Below are 24,359 nucleotides of genomic sequence, written 5' to 3'. Positions count from 1 at the left end.
TTCACAAAGAATATGTTAGTATATACAAAGAGTTAGAGGTAAGTGAGTTAGGCGGGCGGCCGGCCATATCCGCATAAGAGGCCACTTGGGCTTTAATCCCAACAGAACCTGTAATGTGGTCCATGTCGACGTTATAGATCTCTTTCTCTTCCAGCTTGTAAATACTTTTGTGTCTCATCTTCTTAGGACTGTCTGATCATGTGGTAAACAAATGATAAAAATCCAATGTTTAGCTGGATAGTCATGAAATGTCAGTCATTTATGCAGTTAGTTCCCTTGTAGTTAGTTTGGTCAATTACTTGATTTCATGGTGTCCAATTTTGGCATATAAGATGTCATTGGGATCCTCTAGAGATGTACTTCATCATGGTCTTCTCCAATCCATGAAATTTGGTAGGTGGTATCAATTGCGATCGGTGCCCAGTAGTGTCAAATCTGTGAATTTTTCACATATTTGATCTCTTCTTGATCCCATCCATGCTATGTATGATCAATTTGGGCAGCTAAAACCTCAAATTAGGCCCAAAAAGGATCTCGACTCTTTCTGAATTGGTCTCCTAGATTCAAGTTGGAATTTTGACATTTGGCCTGCCTTTTTGATTCCATTTTTGTGTTCTAATCTTCAAGTGGGTTCTCTGCATTGTGAACGTGCTATAGCTACATTCTTCTTGCTCAGAGTGCCCTGTTTAGGTCAAGTGGCAACAACCATGATTTTTTTCCATTGTTCCATTCTTAGCAAGAGTGGTACTACCTGATTCCTCTTGGTGTGTAGAGTCCATTGCCACCTTGCATGGTCAATTTGGATCATTGGTTTGGTCAAAACTTAGATTTTCCTCTTGTTGAAAGTCGTGTTTGTTAAGCAAGCCCTAGTTATGATTTTTCAATTGGTTTCAAACCTTCCTTGCAGCTTCCTATAATTACTAATAGGCTTCTAGATGATTGGGTTGTAAACTTCGTCCTATGGGCTAGCCAATTTCCTTGTTTTCAAAATAACACATTGAAAATGCACATTGTATGATAAGTTGAACTTTGACCAACTTTTTTCTCTGTTGCCTATGTTAATGGGTTCCTAATGGTTAGATGGAAATTATGGTCCAAAAATTCGAGGCTTTTGCACATTTTTTTTGCCTAGTTTTGCAAGGTTCATGGATGTTGGACTTTGAAATCTATGAATCTGTGTGTGGAAAGTCCCCGTTGGTCCTTTTTGAGCAAATGAAGTGCCTATACACTACTCTTCACCTGTAAAACTTGCTGACATCATCATTTTTTTTGTTTGAGCCATGGGGCAGCAATTATGGTTAGTGCCAAGTGTGACTTCCTTCATAAAAATCATATGGCTTGGTTTCCCATGCCAAGGAGAACTTGTTGGGACCTTGAACCTATAGTTTGGCAACTTGTATTTTATGTGAGAGAAAATTTTGAGTTCCTAGGAAATTTGGCTCTTCCTAATGGATTTTACATATCCATTTGAGGTGTTCATAGCCTTAGTAGGACCCTCTAGAGGTGGGCTACCTGCTGGTATACTCTATTTTAGATTTGGTGTTAGATCGAAGCTACCACGATAGGTGTTATTTGCAATTGTTGCAGACCTAAAGCACATCATTGTATTCCCCATGCCTTGGGGGGTCCTTTTGATGCCATGCACTTGTAATTTGGACTTCCCTACTCTGTGCAGTGCTATGTGAGGTGCCTACCCCGATTTGTGTTTTTGGTGAGTGGGTTAGTATTTGGCATGCATGCACATGTTCTATAAGCATCATAGAAATCACCAGTAGCTCCCCTTGCCATTAAGATGCCTGATCTGTGTGTATGGACTCTCCAAATCTTGTGCATACTTGCTCGGTTGCTCTCTTCCACAGGGTCGCTATGTGGAAATGACTAGGAAATCCCCCTAAGTTAGTATATGTGCCCAATGCTTCCAAAAACCCGTTTTTATTTTTGATCCCATCATTCCCTGTGCATACCGTAGATTTTGATGGATCTTCAATTTTTGTGTTCGAATTTTGTATGTCCCAGATACGACGAGTTTATCTTTCGGGTCACCATCGTATTTAGGTTGAAATTTGACATCTTCAATTTTCTTCCAAACTTTTTTTGCAGTCCCTTCTATTATGGTATTTTGTCATTTGGCTTCAAATTCTCCATTTCTTTTTCGGATTTTTTATTAGATTTCTAGAAAGAAAATCCCAAAAAGACACTTTAAAAACTATGATAAATCCCAAAATTTAGCAAAATCAAGCTAAAAATTACCCAAAATTAGGTAAATTAATTCCAATTAAGAAAATATTATTTTTTTCTATATAAAAAGTGTTTGAGCCATTATTGGTCTATTTTTGTGTCTTTTTTTGAATTTGGACCAAGGTAGACCATATAACTAGAAACAAAATACGAAAAAACTTCCATGTATGGAGTATATACAAGAATATGGGGTTACTTGTTAAACCAATTGACCAACTTAGGTAGTAAAAACATTACATAAGGTTACACAAAAGACATCATGCCACAAGTTCCCACACTGCTTGCAGGTAGCAAGAAAACCTATCGGACAAAGACGAACGCAACAAAGGTGCTCAATGTGGAGGACGACTCAAAGTATTGGCCAACAAATTTGTTATTCTAAAGATCAATTGATAGAAGGGTCGATGGTTGAAAAACATCAAGTTTGAAGACGTTGGTGATCCACAAACTCTCAAGAGAAACCGGGAAAATGCTTGGCCCATGGTTGGGAACAAAACATAAATGAGGCAATGTGGACAAAGACGAACATACCTTGGGATCAAGATGATATATAATGGCTCACCTAACAAATCAAGGAGGCTCCAACAATAGAGTTTTGGCTCCCTTATTCAAAGGGTTTTGCAAGCACCCCAAAGGTTTTGTTTGCCAATGGTTTTGGTTTTACACATATCATCTTCTGCATTTCCACGTGGTAGATAGCAACATAGAAACTAGGCCTGATGAACCACCCATGGTTTGTGTTAGCAGCATCCAACACCAGCAATTTTTTACCTCTTCTCCATGAGAATAGTTTTCATTTACCATGTATAGGTTCACGTGCTCTTTATGAGTTTCAGATTGTATCTATTATTTCACTGTATGTGCCCTGGGCGGCCAACCATTTGTTTTTAAAACCCTAGGTATATAAGTGAATGGTAGGTGTGAATTTTGAGAGAAAACCTAGAGTACAGAGGAGGAAGAAGGAGGCTATGGAGGTGGAGGCTTGGAGCTGCATGTACTCTCTTCACAAACTGGTTAAGCATGCAATGAAGTTGAGTCATATTGCTTCTCTCTTTGCATTTCATTCAAGTTTGTATTAGCGTCTTGATTTGTGTGTGCTAAGAACTAATCACCCTCTAATTTCTCGACTGCATATTGTGTGTTTCATTATGGTGTTGTGTGCATGATTAGATTAGTGTCTATATTAGGATTCGTGCATGCATTTCCCTAATCGTAATTCTAATGGAAATGGCCTATGAACTTTGAGAATAGCGGAATTAGGAGAATTAAAGAGAGCATTTTTATGAGACTACTTTGAGAACATAGAGGATGAACTTAATTTGATGGTATCAACATAATCAAAGTACTTGATTAACTTGGCATGAACAATACTTTTGAGAGAGAGAGAGAGAGAGAGAGAGAGAGAGAGAGAGAGAGAGAGAGAGAGAGAGAGAGTTTAGAGAACTTGACAACAATTGAGGACCGGATTTATGTGGAACCGCGGTCTCCCCTCCAATAGGCTTTTGTATTATAGATTCTCCCATCAAGAGAGACTTTGTACAATACAATCTTTGCGTTCCTTGTGACCTAAATGATGCAATGAAGATGGAAAGCTTCATGCATCATGAGCATAACATAGACTTTGTAAAAATCATTAACTATTCCCAGCCTCAGTCTCAAGGCCTCAAACACCTTTAAAGGTGGAGAGAGCAAGTGGGGAATGAGGGTAGGAGAGAGGAAGAAGAAACATGCATAGGAGAAAGAAATAGTTCCTCACTTATCATCACTCTTCTTGCTAGCATAGTAATGAAGATGGGAAGCTTAAGCATTGAAGCATGGCTCTTGGTTGGATTTTTATTTCATAGCCAAGTGTTGGTGTAGGCTCTCAACTTCCCTACTAACTTGGAGAAGGAGATGGAGCTCTGGCACTTTTCCACTTCACACAATGAGTGTGTGTGTGTGTGTGTGTGTGTGTGTGTGTGTGTGTGTGAGAGAGAGAGAGAGAGAGAGAGAGAGAGAGAGAGAGAGAGAGAGAGAGAGAGAGAGAGACGGAGAGTATACCCCCCAAGCAACCCCCCTCCTTGCTTTGGTCGACCCCCTCTGCTATCACTTCTTGCGTATGATTGGGCCTCCCTAAGCTTGGCCAATCACATACTTAGTGCATATCAAGCAACAAGGGTAGTCTTGGGACAAGTGTCCCCCTTCCCCCTTTGAGAGAGAGGACATGATAAATGCAAAAACAATTAATTAAATCAACTAAATTATCATTGGACTCCTTGGGAGGCTAACCAATAGGCTTTAGTCACACTATGAGGGCAACATGAAGAGGAGCTTGACAAGTGTCCTATATTCTTTCTTTGTACCAAGCCCCTAGAATGAGGGCTCGCCCCCCCCCCCCCCCCCCCCCCCCCCCCCCCCCCCCCTTGTGTAGGGATATGCATCGAACTTGAACACCTTGCCCCCTCAAGCACTTTAGAGATGGAGCATCTTAGCACCTTAGTCATTAATCACCTCAAGCACCTTAGTCAGCAAGCACCTCAAGCACCTTAGTCATCAAGCATGACAAGCACCTCAAGCACCTTAGTCAGCAAGCACGAGAATCACCTTAAGCTTGGGCCACGTTCCCACCTCAAGCACAGCCCTGACTTACCTAAGGTCAAAGGACTTTGACACTAACCTTTGGAGGTCTTTAATGAAGCTAACCCTAAGGTCTTTAATCTCCATTAGCTAGCCTTGCTCTTTGACAGATCATCTCTCATTTGGACCCCTTTACCATTGGCCCCGTGTTGGGATAGACCCGTAAGCACATGTCTATATTCTATCCCTCGTTCTTGTCTATTCTCCCACATTAAATGATCAGTTTAATATGAGAAAATCATTTGGGCTGGTTAGATATTAGATTTTATGACAGTAACCCCATGAGCTTGGGTGAGCTCATGATTAGGATGTGATTACAAGCATTAGTAGGGAATGCAATGAAGAGAAATGTGTAATTACCCTGAGATTTAGCGTGTGTGCAACACTAATCCCTTTCATTAGTTCTCTCTTCTCTCTAATCTAGATGGACTTTCATGATTTCCCCACTCCTTTCTTACTCATTACTCTCACACACTCACTCATATATGATGCTTCCATGTCCTAGCCGGGTTGCTACCATCCACGGATTGATCATTTTGTTGATCCATTGAAGCTATGCTACAAAGGGAGCCAACATTTTGCACCGTTGCCGAGGATGGTAGCCTAAGTTAGAGAAGAGTTTTTGAGAAAGATTGAGTGTTTAGGTGTTAAAAAACCCTTCTTTGTGATTAATCTACTAACAACTTGTGTGCTAAACATATGTGAGTGCCAAAATTAGAGGCTTAGTAATCACTCTTCTAATTGATCACTAATTTGTGATTAGTCTACTAACAATTTGTGTGCTAAACATATGTGTGTGCCTAATTAGAGGCTTAGAAATCACTCTTTTGAAAAGAAATTATAAAAATTTCATGGGATTTGACTGAGTTTTAGTATGTAATTAAAGAATTTTCCACTAATTATCCTCCCTAATTATTCACTAATTGCATGTGATTTTAATTCAATGCATACATAAATGAAGCATTGGATGTGTGGTCATTGCTAAAAAGTGTGTGATTCTCATGAATTTGATGCTACACATAAGTTTTTTGTTATTGGTTGTGTGTAGGTAAATTCCGTTAATTGTCGGTTGCTAAGTACACATACATGTGTGTAGGCATCATTCGAGTTGGAATTCAACGCGATTCTTGACATAAAAATGAGTGCACTAACCCACTCAACTTTTGATTTGGTGCAAGTTTTAATTGAAATTAGGCACATCAAAATTGGTGAAATTTTGTGTGTATTTGTGTGTGCCTATGTGTAGGCAATTTGCACCAAATTGAGTGCAAATGTATGGCAATGTTAATTCCAATTGATTGATTTGATGCAATTCGATGTGCATGGTTATCAAATTGATCATGGTGAATGATTTTGAATATGAAAATTGCGTCGTTATGCTGTCGAAATTGCCCAAAAATTGTGTGTGTGTGTGTGTGTTAATTGGGCATAATTACACACTTTCAAATTGCTCTAAAATCATGTGTGTGTGTGTGTGTGTAAGCTTGTAAGTGTGTTAATTGGGCATAATTACACACTCTCAAATTGATTTGAATGATTGCATTATTAATGTTGAAAATGCTAATTTGATTGTGATTGTTGAACCAATGTGCAAAAATTCTTTGATGGACCATTAATTAGATGAAATTCTGGGCCAAAATTGAGTAGAAGATGGTGAAAAATGATCCAAAATGGTTCAAATTTGAGTGGCAGATTGATGATTGATTGATTGGATGATGACAGTTAGAATTGAGTTGAATTGACTGCATAATTTCAAAAAAATGGTAACATTCTTGGATTTTTTGCAAATCTCTAGCTTTTTTTGCTAATTTATTGCCTAAAATTGCTAATTTCTATCCAAAATATGAAAATGGAAAAATTTGATGCAAACTATAAATTTCAAGGGTTCTATTCAACTCCGTGAATTTTCCCTAATTTTTTGGCTATTTTTGGCTTTTTGGACATTTTTAATGTATTTTTGAGTCTAAGTAAAAAAAATTATTTTCTTTTTGTTTTTAATAGAAAAAACTAAAAACACACACCCACCCCATAGCACTCCACCACTTCCTCTCTCTTTTAACATCTTTTTTTGAATTTTTTGCGTATTTTTCTATTACTATCTATTTTTGTGCTTTAATTTGAATTTTAGCTTTTTCTTTTGATTTTTCTTTAATTTGCTTTTGTTTTTGAAAAAAATCACCAAAAAAAACCCCAAAAAGACATTTTCAAACCAAAAAGTTTTAAAAATATTCAAAAAGAAAAAAACAAACAAAACAAAATAAAACAAAACAAACAAATAAAAGGAAAAAAAACATTTTCAAAAAATAAATAAATAAACAAATAATCACAACCAGTCACACCTCACCCACACACGCATGTGTACTTAATATACACATACACACACCTCTCACTCCCCACACCCACGCACCGAGCACGCACATGCACACACCTACTCACGCACGTGCGCAGACATTTATAAAAAAAAGGGAATAAACGTCTCTCTCTCTCTCTCTCTCTCTCTCTCTCTCTCTCTCTCTCTCTCTCTCTCTCTCTCTCTCTCTCCGCACGCTAGGGCCGACCCCGTTGTGAGCGGGATGAAAACACACACAACGCCTCTATAACGACCCGACACACACTCTTGGGAAGATAGACACACACACACACACACTATGGGGCACCACTCGGCTTACACAACACACCTGGCCGAGACAGGACACACACCTATGGAGTGAGAGGAGAGAGACGATCCGTTTACCCACTCCACACAGAGAGATACACACACACACACACACCAAAAAAACTCAGCTCCAAAGGGGAGAATTTCTGATGTTTAGATACAATTGAGCTTGGGCCAACACCATTGGGGCAAACAGCTCACACAGTATGGGTAAAATAAGCCAGATATAATCACAAACTGGAGCAGAAACTTCGCTCATAGGAGAAACTTACACAGAAAAACAGCAGAAAAAGAGTGAGGAATTTGGCAAAATGGACAGCGCCATCGCGTCCGGAACGGCCCAAAACCCCAGTCTGCAATGTCAAAGTGCTCAAATCCGACCTCGGATGAGCAGTTTACGGCCAAAACAGGCTCCAAAAACCCAAAAAACACACCTACGGCTGTTCCGCCTCTCTTCTCCACGTTTTTTCTGGTCTTCTCTCTCTTTTTTCAGTTCCCACACTTAGCTTTATTACTTGGGCACCCTTGGCCTTTTAGATGACCTCAAACGGACCTCGAACAGGCCAAAAACTGACCTCGCAGTGCATAGTTGTCACCTTTTTGCATCATCCGCACACCTGGCACTCAGCTTTTTTCCAATAATGCATCTCGCCACCACGTGAAGCGGCCCCAAAAAGTGGTCCTAATGATGACCTTTCTGCGTAACTCTCAAAAGAAAACACCCACGTTGTGTCCGTCCTCATCTACGTGCAAATATTGACCTTGTTCGCCCTCCTGACGCCACTAGATGCCATCTGACGCACTTGCTGACCTCACGTTGTCGGCCCGCGGATAGCTTCCTAGAGAAGTTTTACACGCTATAAACTCCTCATTATTGTAATAGTGAAAATCGATGCACTATGTACACCCTGTCCTACTTGTACACATGTGGGCCCCACATAACCACCTGGCTAAGGAAAATGGGCAATCCTTTATTTGATGCACCATGCATGTGTATGTACATATGCGCAATCCCTTGCTCCAAAAAACTCCTGACATAATTTGCCCATCCCCTAGCCTGCTAGATCATTCATGATCAGGAGCAGCAAAGAGAGATATGAGACTCGCCGCATCACAGGTCTCCTCATCCCTCACCAACACTGCTTGATCCACAGACAGCTCATCTTGCTCCACCATCATCAATCTAGCATGATACAATTTAAGACGCAACCCATTTACCCTTGACTTATGTAGAACACCATCCAGGTTAGCCAGCTGATATGTGCCATTTGGAAAACACTCCACTACCTTGAAAGGGCCTTCCCACTTAATTTGAAACTTGTTTTGGAAGGTGTTGTCCAGCTTACTATTGTAGCGCAAAACCAAGTCATGTTTCTTGATACCCTTACTTTTAACCTTTTCATTTATCTTTGCCAAAGCCTTATCTTGCATCTGCCCATAATGCTCCAATGCGCTCATCCTATCCAACTAGACCTCTTGTAACTGCAAGAGCCTCTCTTTGAATGCATCACTAGGCGACCCAAGCAACTTCTCTAACATCTTGACCGCAGGCAACTCTACCTCCACAGGAAATAGTGCTTCCTTTCCATACACCAAATGAAATGGAGTAAACCCTGTACCTGTCTTCACTGAAGTACGGTAAGCCCATAATGCACTAGGCAATTCCAAATCCCAATTCTTTCCTTGGTGCTCTGTCACTTTAGAAAGAATTTGTACCAACTCACCATTGAATCTTTCATTTAAGCCATTACACTGCGGGTAATAAGGAGTGGTATGCTGGTGCCTAATCTTCATCTTTGTGCATAAGAAGTCTAGCAGTTTAGCTCTAAATCCTGGCCCCTTATCTGAAAGTAGCTCTAATGGCACCCCAAACTTGCAACATATTTCATCATACACAAATTTTGCCACATCCTTTGCAGTGATCTGTTTTACTGCTATAGCCTCTGCCCATCTAGAGAGATAGTCCACTGCCGTCAAGATATAGCTTTTGCCCCTGCTTGTGATAGGTAACGGGCCTATTGCATCAATCCCCCACTTTTCAAACACATCAAACGCCATAATGGTTTTTCGTAGCTCTGGCTCCAACACTCTCTTCCCAAATGCTTGACATCTATTGCAAGACCTACACCAATGGTGAACATCCTTGTGCAAACTAGGCCATACATACCCCTCTTGCAAAATCTTATGCAAGGTGATCTTTAGAGCAAAATGGCCACCACATGCGCCTTCATGATTCTCTTCCAACACTCTGTAAAGCTCCTCCCGCCAAGGTACACGTCTCAACACGAGATCAGCCCCTTTCATGTATAAGACATCACCAATCAATTTGTACCTGTATGCTCTACGGACAAAGCCATACTTCTTAGACTTCTGAATCTCCTTTGGAATCATTCCTGTTAGCAAAAACTCCTCTTCTTGAGCCAAACTTTCCCGGCCATGATAAAGAGGTAAATTGGTCCTCAACTCGAATAGCTCCCCAATCATGCCTTGAGCTGCTTCATGTGCCTCTTCATTTAGAGCACGTTCAATGTGCCTGATGCTCCATGCTTCGAACTTTTTTAACAGGCCTTTAATTCTGAAGCACATTTCCTTCAATGAGGTGTTCTTGCTCTTCCACACACCCAGCACTTGCTTCACCACTAACAAGGCATCACCTTTTATGCTCAACCTTCGAACCCCATGCTTCAAACAAATGTGTAATCCGGCTTCCAATGTAGCATATTCCGCCTCATTGTTACTATGCGCATCCAATTTGAACCCTCTCTTGCATACTAGCTTCCCCTCTGAATCATAAAGTGCTATACCCCTTGAAGCTGCATCATGGCTCTTTCTGTATGAACCATCAAAGAACAACACATGTGCATTGCTGATCTGTGGCACTTCTTCAACTACCTTTCTCACCACCTCTTCCTTAACAATAAGGGGATTCTCCTTGTAGGTCAACAAATCAGCCAGGGTAGCCCTTGTACTATCTTCCACTAGAAAAGAGAACTCAAACTCTTGCAGCTCAATTACCCATTTCTTCACCACATTTGACATGTTAATACCATTAATTAACTGTGGCAAAAAGGCATAACTCGTCAAGAAAACAAAAGGCCGTGGTAGCAAGTAATGACGAAATCGTCGACAAGCAAATATTACACTGGCCATCGCTAGCTCTACTTCCGATAACTTTCTCTCCGCTACCAACTTCACTCGGCTTGCACAATACACTGGCCTCATATAATGGCTGCCCTTCCCCTTTTGCAATAGCATGGCTCCAATGGCATCATCCCCTACTGATGGATTTACATAAAAAACTTTCTCCCAATCAGGAGCCTGCATGGCTGACAACCCCCCTAACACCTCTTTCACCTCTTGAAACACTTCTTCACACTTGTCATCCCATTGCAATGGATCATGCTTTGCCACTTGCTGTAATGGATAAAGAAGCTGCAAAGACAATGGAATAAACCGTGCCATGTACTTCACTTTGTGTATAAAGGTTGCCAATTGCTTCGTACTCATAGGTGATGGAAGAAGAATAATAGACTTCACCTTATCTGGATCAGCCTCAATGCCATTTTCTGACACCATATGGCCCAATAACTTCACCCTTGGCTGTGCTAGATGACATTTCTTTGGATTTAGTTGTCCTCCACATTCATCATATCGAGCCAATACCATCTGCAGCTTCTCATGGTGCTCAACCCTACTGCTATAGACACAGAAGTCATCCATAAAAGCTTTAACACAACTACCAATGAATGGTTCCAACACCCAATTTGCTCTCTCTTGATAGAAGGAAGGTCCATTTGACAACCCAAATGGCAATACGGTGTAGCAATAGCAGCCCCATGGCGTAATAAAAGTTGTCTTTGTGCGGTCTTCAAGAGCAATCTTCAATTGAAAATAGCCTGAAAAACCATCACACACACTGTACCTCTCATAACTTGCCACTGAATCCAAGATCTGATCGATGAACGGAAGAGGATATGGGTTCTTCTTAGTGGCTGCGTTTAAGGGTTTAAAATCCACACAAATTCTCCACTTCCCATCCTTCTTTGGACTGACTACAACTGGACTCACCCATTCTGTGGTCTCCACTGGAACTATGAACCCTGCCTTCAATAACTTGTCCACCTCTACCCGCAAGGCTTCCATTTGCTCTTGACCCATCCTTCTTAGCCTTTGCCGCACTGGCTTAGCACCTTCTTTCAGCTCTATATGCATCTCTTCACCCTTGAACCGTCTGATCTCTTCATATGAAGTAATGAACAAATCAGGAAAACTAGCCAGCATATGCAAAAATATATCCTTCTCCATAGCTGAGAGGTCTCCACTAATCATTTGCGTCATTAATTCCTGCTTCTTTGACAACTCAACCTTGGTTTGCATCAGCCCTTCAATCACTTCATAAGGCCCTTCACTTTCATCTTCAACCTCATTCGCAAATGCAACTAAACCAATCTCCTGGATTTCTTTGTCCATAAAAAAAAAAGCAATATCAACATCCTCATCACTGCTGGTAGTGCTATCACTGTCCTCATCTGTCACCGTGGAAGAGTCTTCATCACTAGACTCATCCTCATCTTCATAAAGCTCCTCTAATCGTTTCCTTGTGTCCATATTATAAAGCTTCTTGGTACCTGTCTTTCCATAGAGGCTAATCGTACCATGTCGCCAATCTTGAACAGCTCCCACTGCACGTAACCATGGTCTTCCCAGTATAATAGGATATGCTCCCAACCGTGCTGGCATCACATGAAAATCAACCACTGCCTTTGCATCATATGCCTCCACTTCTAAGCTCTTTACAACACCTAAGCATTTTACTTTTTGATGGTTTGCCAATCTGATCCAAAAACCTGACACCCCAGCCACTGTGAGACCCATCTTCTCAACGCATGAGTGTGTTATGATGCATATTTGGGCTCCGCCATCCACATAACCTTGTCCCAAATTTTTCCTTTTATGCCACACATCTACTATTGGACAAATGACTGGTAGCTCATCCATTGCCAACACCTTTACTGAACCTCTCTCTGGCTCTTTCTCCATTGGGTTAACCATCCTCTTCCACTGTCGCTTTAGCTTAGGCACCATCTCTATAAGCTGCCCAAAAGTAACATCTGCCTTCCTGCTCGTCAGATCCTCCCTCAAGTCATAGCTTAATTGCCCATCCCCTAGTGGAAAATCTGAAACATGAAACTTTCGACGAGCTCTCCTTTTCCTCTTGGCCTTGACATCCTCGCCTTCATGGCTCTTTCCTTTCTTCTTACTAGGACCTGGGGCACTTCTTCCTTCCTTATCCTCTGTGGTCCTCTTCCCAATAGGCATCACTAATGTATCCTCTAGCTTTGATGCCTTCTCCAAAGTGACTACACTTAGCACTTTTGTCTTTCCCTTTTCCTCCTGGGTCAGTCCACTGGTTCCTTCATCTCCCTTAATTTCGATGCCATAATCATTTGACCTAGTTAGCACCTGTCTTTGGCAATGGATACATGTCTCCCCCCATCCTTGGTGGCTTATCACATTGCGGGCTGATGTGACCCAACTCTCCACAATTATAACATGTGGGCGTCTGCCTCCAAAACCTACCATTGCTTTGTCCAACACCATTCCTAGGCCTTTCTTCACCTCCTGGCTGATTTGCAAACCTCCCTCGACCTCGATTATTTCCCACTTGACCTAGCATGTTTAGGCTGAGATTATTCATCAAATCTACCATTTGCCTCATGTCTTGCCTTAGCCCATCATCTTGCACTGCTGTAGTGACCACTGCTGGCATAACCTGAGTAGTAACAGGAACTACTGGTTCATGATGAACCCCTGACATGCGCCCTTGTAAAGACTCTATAGGCTGAAATTCAGACCTCATTGGCAAAGACTCCACCCCTAACTGGCTCATTTTCCTCAGCTTCCACTCTTTGTTCCTTGCTACCTCTAGTGCATCCTCATATGTCCTAGGCTTCTTTAGCTCCACTCTCCAACGTATATTCTCCCAAAGACCAGCCAAGAAGCTGTCCTTCTTCATCATGTCAGGCGGGGGTACCTGTGGTGCTAAAGCCTTGCACATTTGCTCCCATGCCAATGAAAACTTACGTATGTACGCATCTACTGGCTCACCTTCCTTTTGCACCAAAGCCTGTACTTCTTGCCACACCTTGTCAGGATCTTCTATCTTCACAAACTCCACTTCCAACCCATGTTGTAGATTGTCCCAACTCAACCTTACAGGTGGATCAGCCACACGCAACTCCTCTTCAAATGCTTTAGACCAAACTCGTGCATCACTCTTCAAACAAATTTGGAGAAGGCGTAACATTTGCGTAGGGTCATGAATCTGGTTCCTAATGCAGGCAACCTCCATCTTTTCCAAAAATTCTTCCACATCTTCATCACATCTTCCATGAAACTCGGGATAAGAGAAAGCCATGGCTACCCAAGTTACAATGCATTGAGAACCCCTTCGAACACACGTGCCAGAACCCAAGACTTTTGACTACCCAATCCCCAGAAACTTCAATGGAGCTCAACTTTAGATAAGGACAAACACATGCACATCAAATGAGTTTTCATAGTTAATCATCGGAATGACAACAGGCAAAGGACATTCCAGGATCTCTCTCAATCTTCTTGGCCCAAACATAAAGACTATGCGCTGCTGGAAAAAGATCTTCCTGGACACATGAACATTAATCTGAATTCTTTGAGTTAAATGAAAAGGAGTGAACTGAGGGCCATTTTGATCATCCATTAAAGCCAACCATGAAGCTCTCAAGAAGGCACACCTGACTCAACCTCTGATTTTGCCAAAATTTCAGCAGCATAACAACATAAATGGCTCAAAATACCAAAAAACCAGCCATCATAACTTGGGAAAATTTCGACAGAGTTTCCCCAGAAGTAGAGCAGTAGGAACCCAAAATATAGACTGTATCTGTATGCATAAACTGCCAACAATAGAACCCGAGCATCAAATAGGACTCACTAGTACATAGCCTATGGCGAGGTCACAAAAAGGGTGCTCCAGCTACCTGTATCACCGAAAGGATCTCTACATTTGAGAATCCCCCAGCTCAATAAAAACCTCACGCTATCGACCCTCACACGAAGGCTAATGCAAATCGCATATAGTCAAGTCTCAGAAATGACTATCTTCCATACCAAGTCTCAGAAATGGCTGGGCCTGCCAAATACAGCCAAGTATGGCTCCACAAATGCGTACAATGGCAGTTTCCACAAGTAACGTACAATCCAGCAGACAATGCGCTCAAATAGGCGCCAAGTGATGCATTCCCACAACAACTGCAAGTGACATCACTGCTAGTATATCACTGTACTCCAGCTACCTGTACCTGTGTGAATCACCTGTACCTGTACCTGTCCCTCTCCCTGTAACCTGTAACCTGTAACCTGTAATCTGCAACCTGCAACCTGTAATCCCGAAGCTCGAAGCTCGAAGCAGAAGGTACTCGAAGAAGATCCTCCGTGGGGGCGCCAAAAGAATGTGAGCGGGATGAAAACACACACAGCGCCTCTATAACGACCCGACACACACTCTTGGGAAGATACACACACACACACACTATGGGGCACCACTCGGCTTACACAACACACCTGGCCGAGACAGGACACACACCTATGGAGTGAGAGGAGAGAGACGATCCGTTTACCCACTCCACACAGAGAGATACACACACACACACCAAAAAAACTCAGCTCCAAAGGGGAGAATTTCTGATGTTTAGATACAATTGAGCTTGGGCCAACACCATTGGGGCAAACAGCTCACACAGTATGGGTAAAATAAGCCAGATAAAATCACAAATTGGAGCAGAAACTTCGCTCATAGGAGAAACTTACACAGAAAAACAGCAGAAAAAGAGTAAGGAATTTGGCAAAATGGACAGCACCATCGCGTTCGGAACGGCCCAAAACCCCAGTCTACAATGTCAAAGTGCTCAAATCCGACCTCGGATGAGCAGTTTACGGCCAAAAACAGGCTCCAAAAACCCAAAAAACACACCTGCGGCTGTTCCTCCTCTCTTCTCCACGTTTTTTCTGGTCTTCTCTCTCTTTTTTCAGTTCCCACACTTAGCTTTATTACTTGGGCACCCTTGGCCTTTTAGATGACCTCAAACGGACCTCGAACAGGCCAAAAACTGACCTCGCAGTGCATAGTTGTCACCTTTTTGCATCATCCGCACATCGGCACTCAGCTTTTTTCCAATAATGCATCTCGCCACCACGTGAAGTGGCCCCAAAAAGTGGTCCTAATGATGACCTTTCTGCGTAACTCTCACAAGAAAACACCCACGTTGTGTCCGTCCTCATCTGCGTGCAAATATTGACCTTGTTCGCCCTCCTGACGCCACTAGATGCCATCTGACGCACCTGCTGACCTCACGTCGTCGGCCCGCGGATAGCTTCCTAGAGAAGTTTTACACGCTATAAACTCCTCATTATTGTAGAAAAACAGAGTGGTACTGGTAATAGTGAAAATCGATGCACTATGTACACCCTGTCCTACTTGTACACATGTGGGCCCCACATAACCACCTGGCTAAGGAAAATGGGCAATCCTTTATTTGATGCACCATGCATGTGTATGTACATATGCGCAATCCCTTGCTCCAAAAAACTCCTGACACCGTCAATCTCTCTGTCTCTCTTTGTTTTTGTCGCTCCCGAGTCCCCCCCCCCCGTTCGCTACGCCCGCTGGGCCAGAATTCTTCTCGCTCTCCCTTCATGCACGCTCGTTGACAACTCGAGGGTTGACTTTTATTTTGATTTCAATTTAACTTCAAATTTTCAAATTGTATTCTAATTCATTTCATTTAAAGTTGGTTTCATTTCATTTCATTATTTTGCGTCTCATTTTGTTTCATTTTCATTTCATTTGTATTATTATTTTTCAATAAAATCAAAAAATTCAAAACATGGAATAAAACAAAACTCCCAAAATATAATAATTTAAAAATCCACAAATTTTAAAAATCAAAAATTCATTAAGAAAACAAAAACAAAAAATCAAAATCAAATGGAAAAAAAAGGGGAGGGAATAAAAATTAAAAAAATTCATCAAAATCCCAAAAAGATGAAAATTGAAATTAAAAAAACAAAAAAATGACGAAAACCCCACAAAAATAAAATATTCACAAAAAATTAGAAAAAAACCCAAAAAACATAAAGCTTCAAATAAAATAAAATAAAAGATCAAAAATTTCTTTAAAAATCAAATTTATTGAGAAAAACTAAAAAAAATCACAAAAATCCAAGAACACAAAAAAACTTGCTACTAAAATAACAATAAATAATAATAAAACTTTCAATTGATTTTCTTATTGCTTCTTTTGATTTTTTTAAACTTTTTGTTTTATCTACTTTCTTTTTTATTTTACAATTGTTTATTTGTTTTTCTATGTATATTTTTCCTTTTTAAAAAACTCGAAAAAGTCCAAAATATCAAAAAACAAAAAAAAAAACATTTCTTTCTCTTAACTTTTCTCTTTGCCTCCCACGCGCATAACACACCCCGTGCACGCCTTGTTTACGCGCATTTTTGCACAATTAGACACCTTTAAAGTAGATACACTGAGAGAGTCTGATTTTGCCAAATTTTGCCCAATTCAGCCAGATTTGGCCAGATTTGAGCCAAATTGCACACATAGACCCTATTCAAACACAGATTCCGCTTTTGGTCTACATTTGACGAGTTCGCGAGCTTTAGAGCCTACTCACATGTATTATTTCATTTTGGGTTCATTTGATTGCAAATTCCATGTTTGACCATTGTTGACCCGATTTCCTATAGAGATTCGTTTTTGTCCTTGAGATTGCTAGAATATGTTACTTAGAGCCCATTCACACGCGAGATCTTGACTTTGCATGATTCTAGCTGTTGGTCACATGCTTGCACACAATTAGAGTCCAAGTTGATACGTTGACTAGACATTCCCACACCAGAGGCACCTTCTCGGATGACACCCTTTGATACGGCAGGTAGTTAGAGTTCAGAGGTGCCACCTTGGCTTGACTAAGTTCTTCACGGATGAGCTCAAGCCCACATACATGTCCCCGCTGATTATCCCATAAGAAGTTGTACATAGAGCACATCTCAATGATTGTTTGGACACCCAAGTACATTCTAGGATAGTGCAATTATGTAGGTTGGAGCATAGATTGACTTACGTTGATGATTGTGGACGTAGATATCGACAAGAGCAGACCACGCGAAGTCTTGTGCCAGCCATGAGCCTTATGGTTTATCTTTTTGGAGATCCTTGTGATAGGATTTATAGGGATGCGAATAGTACTAGATATTTCTTGATGATCGGATTGCCCTATTCTCCACGAAAGGGCCACAATGCTATAGTCATGACCGCACACAGTCCATAGACACCTGCTAGACAGACTTCCCCCACAAGGTCACCTCCCAAATCTTGGGGGGTGCATTATGTAATCATGTTAATGTATAACGTGAGTTTGAAAGGAGAGGTTTTAAAATACAAAACTTTTAGGAAATTTAACAGAGATACATTAATATAAGGGGGTTTTATATTCAACTTTGGAAAAAACTCCTAAAATAAGGGGTCATTTAATTCATTTAGACATGTTAAAAGAGGGGTTTTTTAAATACCCCAAAAATGCACGTTATATAGGGGGGTACTGAATGGTGACCCCCCCGAGTCCCCCCGAGCCTCAGAGCATAATTGATCACCTAAGATCCAGAGTGATTGAGATGAAGAAGACGAATGCTCAGACTGACGATAGGACGAGTACACTAGATGGCACTACCATAGAGCCACCTAGAGTGACTATTGCAAAGCTTGTTACTTGTCCTACATAGGAGGCATAGCCTAGTGAGATTTCTCCTATGCTAGAGATGAGACTTAAGTCAGTAGAGGTAGATAGAGTGCTAGATTCTACACTTATGACAGATTCTATTGCACCTATCATAGAGGCAGATGTCCCATCAGAGCCTACACTTGAGGATATTGTTGATGCGCATCACCACGAGAGTGTTGACATTACGATTGAGCCATTAGAGACCGAGATACCTGCAGATACAATAGAGACAGAGATTCTCATCGAGATAGATGCTCACGGGCATCCACGACCAGATTTAGCAACGATTGAGCATTTAGATTCCCCATGCGAGACAAGGACAGATGAGGTACTTATAGACCATCACTATCACCAACCCCCTAGAGTAGAGGTCATACACGAGGATTCAGAGACCAATTTTCCTAGAGCCACGACACTTGAGAAACCCCAAGATCAGGTAGAGCTTACCTTAGAGGATGTTCACAAGAGTAGCACTACCTATGCGCAACCTAGGACATATCAAGTCTATAGCTCATCACAGAGAGCTTATTGTAGGGCCATTAGACATGTTTATGTGCCTTGCATGATGACACAGACTAAACCATTAGCTAGTGATGATACACTCGTTTAGATTGAGAGCAACAGTACACATGATGGTTTATCCCATGGTTTGCTCACATCTAGACAATCACTAGAGGCACAAGGATTTTATAGAGGACATAGACAGATTTGGGTCCCTAGACCACAGACCATAGCACATCCTCATAGATCTCCTAAAATTTCTTTGACCACACCCACGCTACAGAGATCTAGACCATGTTCATGACCTATCGAGAGGCCTACCCCATGATGAGTGCCAACATGAGCTAGACATTCACATACCATAGGTGAGGAGAGCTCGCCTTACATTTAGTGAGATACTATGGACATTGAAGATTTGGCTACCAAAGAGCCGACCACCTATCACACCATAGATTGACATGAGCCATAGCTCACCTAAGATTTCCATTGACCATGTTGTTGACTTGGAGCTAGGAAAGAGTCATCCATTGAGATATCTTGAGCCACACAATTCATTGCCCACACAGTCATACGATGATGTCATCCCTAGACCCATTAGTTGTGCTATAGATTCTACCATCCACATGGAGCTTGTAGCGTGTGTTAGGAAATAAGACGTAGCTAAATAGATATTTGAGTAGAATACTTAATGGAGAGAGATAGATTTCACATACAAGAGATTATAGAGTAGAGAGAGAGAGACAGTAAAAATGATATACGTGGTTCACCCAATGTGGGCTACGTCCACGGAAAAGCAGCCACTCAATGGCTTTAGCACTTCAAAAGAAGAAGTAGTTTACAAAGGGATTAAACCCTTAATAAAGCCCCCGCCTTGCTTCACTCTCACCTCCTCACACTCACCTTGTTGCATCAACTTCACACTATAAAATGTGTGTAGAAATGGCCTCCTTTTATAGGCCAAAAGGGCTTCCCTCTCTCACAAGAGGCAGCCATGTGTAGCCGCCCTTGTGTAGATAAGTCCAAATCGGACCCTCCAATCCACCCATGTGTGGCCGCCCTTGAGAAGACAAGTCCGCTTTTGAATTCGGCCACCGGCCACCGGCCATTGACTTCCGACCACCGGCCATTGACTACCGGCCACCGGCCAACCGACCGGTTGTTTTCCGACCACTTTCTGGCCGCCGTCCGACCATAATATTCCGGAGAAAAGGAATATTCCAACGAGGGAAAAAAAAAGTATCGGTGGCTTCCGCCCCCGAGGCCCCTAAAGTTGCCCCTGATTTTTGGCCGTTAAAATTTTGGTTTCCGGCGAGTGATTTTCCTTCACGCACGATGGCTTCTCCTCATAATGGGGGCCTTACAAATGTGTGCTTTTACCACAGAAAATTACAAGGGTAAATCAGGCTCCATACTTAACAGAGTGTGCATGTTCATGACCTATCGAGAGGCCTATCCCACGATGAGTGCAGACACAATCTAGAAATTCACAACCACAAGTGAGGAGAGCTTGCCCTACATTCAATGAGATACTACGAACATTGAAGATTTGGCTACCAAACAGCCGACCACCTATCACACTACAGTCGTCGACACAAGCCATAGCTCACCTAATATTTCTATCGACCATGTTGTTGACTTAGAGCTAGGCAAGAGTCAACCATTGAGGGATCTTGAGCCACATAGTTCATTGCCCACACAGTCACAGGCTGATGTCATCCCTAGACCCATTAGTTGTGCTACAGATTCTACCATCTACATGGAGCTTTTGGAGTGTGTGTAGGTGCGTAGGTGCACTAACAAGGGAGAGTGTGTGAGGGGTAATTGGGAAAGTAGGAGAATCACAAACATCTACTTGGGTTAGTTGAGTAGAAAGTGAGAGCTCTAGTCAACTCTCAACTCTCCCTTTCGCTCCATATATTTCAATATAGAGAAAATGAATTTAGGGATGGTTCTCATGGCCACCTGGCCTATACCCCAACAACCTCCCACTTGAAGGTCAAGGTGGCCAATAGTGGCGTCTGTATAGTTAGTCTATACAAAGTCGATGAAGAATTGCATAGGCTTCATCCTACACTCATAAGCTATATGCAATAAGTAAACCGCTCCTAGACTAGGCTCTTTGTGAGAACATCTACTGGGTTGTCATTAGTGTGAACCTTGACAATCAATGCACTTGCTAGCCAATATATCTCGTATGACATGGTATCTGATCTCTATGTGTTTCAACTTTGAGTGAAACACCTAATTCTTTGCCAAAGCAATGGCACTCTGACTGTCACAATGCAATATTGGAACCTCGTGAATGCCCAAATCTCCCACTAGACGAGCTAACCATATGGCTTCCTTGGTGGCATTAGACACGGCAACATACTCTACCTCAGTGGTAGATGAAGACGTGCAATCTTGGAGAGACAATCTCCAAGAGATAGCCACTCCAGGAAACATGAACACATAGCCAGACGTGGATCTTCTACTATCCACACAACCCACATAATCCTCATCCATATAACCCACAATAGATGCATCGTTGTTCTCGAAGCGTAAACACTTGCTAGCTTTACCCTTTAGGTATCTGAGGATTTTCTTCACTGCTTCCCAATGCTTCTTGTTAGGGTTTGATATGTACCTACTAACCACTCCCACTACATGTGCAATGTCTAGTCTTGTGGTGGCTACCATAGCGTACATCAAACTGCCAATTGCTAAAGAATATGGCACTTTTGCCATTTCCTCTTTTTTAGCATCTGTCTTGGGAGAATATTCCTTGCTAAGTTTTAAGTATTCTTGCATTGGGGTAATCAATGAATTCCCCCCCTTAATACTAAAATGTTGCAAGACCTTGTGGATGTACTTTTCTTGAGACAATTCAAGAATTCTACATTGTCTATCTCTCTTGATGCGCATACCAAGAAAATGATTGGAATTTCCCAAGTCTTTCATGAAACACTGAGTGCTTAGCATCTTTTTTAACTCATTTGATCTCATCAATTTATTTTCCTACAATAAGCATATCATCTACATACAAGACCAAGATGACTAAAGAACCATCATTTAACTTTCTTGTGTATAAGCTATGATCCTCTGACTCCTTATGTAACCTTGAGACTACATGAATTTGTTGAACTTTTGGTACCGTTACCAACCTGAACCTTGCTTGAGGCCATAGAGTACCTTTTAAAGTCTACAAACCAATTATGCCCTCATTGGCTTTTGAGTTTCACATACAAAACCCTCTGGTTGTTTCATGTAGACATTTTCATCTAGATCCCCATGAAGAAATGTTGTTTTCACGCCCATTTGGACAAGTTCCATGTCCTAGATAGCAACCAAGACAAGCACATTACAAAGTGTAGTCATCTTGACTAATGGAGAGAAAATCTTGTCAAAATACACACCTTCTTGTTTCTTGAAACCTTTGGCAACTAGACAAGCCTTGTACCTAGGCTCATGATCTCTTATTGTATACTTCTTTTTGTATACCCACTTGCAAGGTAAAGAATGTTTTCCCTATGGTAGTTCAACCAAATCCCATGCCTCATTAGCCACAATCAAATTGTATTCTGATTGCATAGCCCACTCCCACTTAATTCTATCATCCATCTGTGTAGCTTCGTTGTAATAGGTTGGTTCTCCACCATCAGTGACCAGAATGTGGTGTATATCCGGCTCAAACCGCTTTGACACACGTGATAATCTCATAGAGAGTCTCAATGCTTGACTGCTAAACTTTGCTCTCTCTGGAGCAATAATAGTATCTTGCACTTGAGGATTAGGTGCATCACTACTAGAGTGAGTTGGTTCGGAGACTACATCCTCAAAACGAACGCGTCTATATTCAATTTCTTTAATGGGCTTGTTGTGCATCTTTGATTCATTAAAAATAAAATGTGAGCTTCAAATGAATTTGCGAGATTTTGGGTGCTAGAGACGATAGCCCATATGTCCATCTGCACCATAGCCAATAAAAATACATTTGTGTGACCTGGGATCTAACTTGCGACAAATTTCTTTGGGTACATGTGCATATGCTTCACATCCAAACACATGTAAATGCTCATATCTTGGCATTTTCTCAGTCCATAACTCCTCTGGAATCTTGAAATTCAAAGGAGAGCTAGGTGACCTATTGATAATGTGCAATGTTGTCAAAACAGCTTCTCCCCAAAAATATGGAGTAAGTTTCACCATAGAAATCATAGAGATAACTCGCTCCTGAATCGTGTAATTCATTCTTTTAGCTATCCCATTTTGAGCAGGTGTGTATGGAGCAATAAACTGCCTACAGATGCCTCTTCGATTGCAAAAATCCTTGAACTCCGTGAAGACATATTCTCCACCATTGTCCGTGCGAAAAGCTTTGATCTTTTTCCTTGATTGGTTCTCACGATGGCGCTGAATTTTTGGAATGTAGAAAATACTTCTTCCTTACGCTTAAGGAGATACACCCACACCTTTTTGGTAGAATCATCTATGAATGTGAGAAAGTAGTTTTCCCCCCTAGAGTCTTATGTGGCATTAGACCACACAAATCACTGTGCACTAAATCTAGGGGTTTACGTAGTTTCTTGTTTAATGGCGATGATGTCAACCTAGTTTGTTTGCCATACAGACAATGCTCACACAATGGAAAATCCGTGTAATCTTACACAAGTAGGTAGCCAAAACGTTGAAGTGTTTTCATTCCCTTCTGGCTAATATGCCCTAGCTGGTTATGCCACAACTCAGTAGATGGCAGCTCGGCAACATAGATAGAGTGTTCGTCAACACTCAATACAAACATAGAGTACAGGGATCTGTTTTTTCAACCTTTCATCATGAGAAGGTTGTTCTTGTAAATTAGACAAGAACGATTACCAAATACTGTAGTGTAACCAAGGTCATCCAATTGTCCTATAGAAAGAAAGCTCTTTGTAAGCTTGGCACATGTCTGACATTTTGCAATACAAAAGTAGTGTCTTTATGCATCTGAAGCTTCAAATCACCAATGCCAATAATTTCAAGCTCATAGGAATCACCAAGCTTGACTATGCCTTGCATGAACTCATAAGAGGAAAACCAATCTCTATTGTTGGAATTAGGGTTGCAAGAAAACACACACTACTTGAAGAAGTCGAAGGAAACTCAATGCACACAACAAAGAGTATATAGTGTGCAATGGAAAGATAAGATAGCCCTTGTTTGAGGATTGACGGAACGCGTGCCCACCTAGCCAAACGCGTAGCCGGATACCACATTTGTAGTTTATTATTTTGTCAAGCTAGTATAGTGACACTCTATGTAAATCTTGATTCTAGAGTTCCAGGTAAATTCCCTAAGTTGTAATTCTGTCATGGCAATTGTAAAGGTCCATGTGAACTGTCCATTGGCCATTCAGAATGTCCTAGGTATAAAGGTCAATAACTTTAATGTGAACAAGGCTTATCTTTACAAGAAGAAAGTTGCAGCGAGTCCAATTGCCTAGGAATCGAGCACTGAGCTGAATCTAACAGCATTAAGCTTGCAAAATCGAGGAGAA

Source organism: Adiantum capillus-veneris, chromosome 13 (genome assembly GCF_014529385.1).
Source record: "Adiantum capillus-veneris isolate H3 chromosome 13, ASM1452938v2, whole genome shotgun sequence".
NCBI classification, from domain to species: domain Eukaryota; kingdom Viridiplantae; phylum Streptophyta; class Polypodiopsida; order Polypodiales; family Pteridaceae; genus Adiantum; species Adiantum capillus-veneris.
The sequence above is the reverse complement of the archived record's forward strand: the minus strand, read 5'-3'. Positions refer to the sequence as shown.